This window comes from Onychomys torridus, chromosome 17, assembly GCF_903995425.1.
Source record: "Onychomys torridus chromosome 17, mOncTor1.1, whole genome shotgun sequence".
Taxonomy (NCBI): domain Eukaryota; kingdom Metazoa; phylum Chordata; class Mammalia; order Rodentia; family Cricetidae; genus Onychomys; species Onychomys torridus.
This window is the reverse complement of record NC_050459.1, coordinates 8,669,204-8,670,858: the sequence shown is the minus strand read 5'-3', so window position 1 is coordinate 8,670,858 and position 1,655 is coordinate 8,669,204.

Genomic DNA, 1,655 nt, shown 5'->3' with positions numbered 1-1,655 from the left:
GCAGTCTGAGTGTCCTTTCTAGGTGGAGTTGGGATTGGGTGGGAAGAGGTGCCCGTCTGTTGGGTTGCTAACACACTCTCAACTTTGTAGCTGACCCACTGCGCCTCGTGGCAGCATTGTTGCCTCGGGTACTAACTTTTATAGGTTAGAGTGTTCTCAGCCTTAGTTTCAGCAACTGCTAAAATGAACTTCGGCCTTTTAAGGATGTAAATTATAGTTAGAAAACCACAGTAAAATAGCCATCTGGCATGCCTGCAATAGGCTACTTCAGATAGCCGTTTATATGTATTCTTGTACAGCTTAGACTCATGTGAAGAATATTAAGTTTTGAAAATGTCCCTCATAACAGTCAAGGTCAGAACCCTTGACTGAGCTCAAAAACCACTCTCCAGGGTCTGAGAAGCTGCCTGTATTGCTGACTTCCTGAGGAGACTTAACACCATGCCCTGTGAGCTCTACCCTGAGTATCAAAGGCTTGATACAGAAGCAGTTTGTCAACAAGTTCCTGAGCAACTCTCAAAATATTCTATAAAGGGGGCTGGAGAGATAGCCCAGAGGTCCTGAGTTCAATTCCCAGTACCAACATGGTGGCTCACAGCCATCTAAAACAGGATCTGATGCCCACTTCTGGCCTGCATGCATACATGTGGACAGAGTACTCACATATTAAAAAAAAAAATTCATGGGGGGGGGGGTGACGGACGACAGCGCACGCCTTTAATCCCAGCACTCGGGAGGCAGAGACAGGAGGATCTTTGTGAGTTCAAGGCCAGCCTGGTCTACAGAGCGAGATCCAGGAAAGGCGCACAACTACACAGAGAAACCCTGTCTCAAAAAACAAACAAATTCTATGAAGATAAAAATGTTTGACCCATCTTGAAAATTATTTGGCAGACTATGACTGTTAGGGTGGAAATGCTTTCTAGAACCTGCAGTGGGCAACATGGATGCTTTCCACAGTCATTAGTGGCAGCTGTGTGGTCACCAGCATGGTGGGGAGGAGTGAGGACCTGGGTCCCAGCACAAGTGAATGCGTGCACACTGCCACTGAGCAGGCACACTGCCAGCTCTGCTGTGTTTGTTTCCCTAGTCAGGCTAGGGCTTAGAGGGAAAGAATGCTTTCAGAAATTGTCATTTCAACACCCTCCAAGAATGAGCCTAGGGGCCTGGAGAGATGCCTCAGTGGTTAAGATGTTCTTCCAGAGGACCCGGATTCAGTTTCCCAGCACCCGCATGCCAGCTCACACAACTGTCTGTAACTCCTGTCCCAGGGGATCTGACCCTCACACGGGCAAAACACCAATACATTTTAAAAAATTATAAAGGAAATAAAAAGCAATGTTAAAAAAAAAAAAAAAGAAAGCCTAGATGAAGCCACACCGTGGCAGAGAACAAGGCAGGAAGAGGTGCCAGGGTTTCCATTTTCAAAAAGAAAGGTCTGAATCCACATACAACTAACATTCTAAAAGTAGAAAAAGACCACATCAGAACAGCCCTGCTGGGTTTCCCAGCTTCCTCCTACCACCGCCCTGTCCTCGGGGGACCCCTGGTCCAGAACCGCCTCCAAGGACCCCTAGTTAATGTAGTTACCATGTTCTCGGCAGCATTACAGAAATTGTAGCTGGGGTGCACCTGTCTCTGTTTCCATTGAAGAT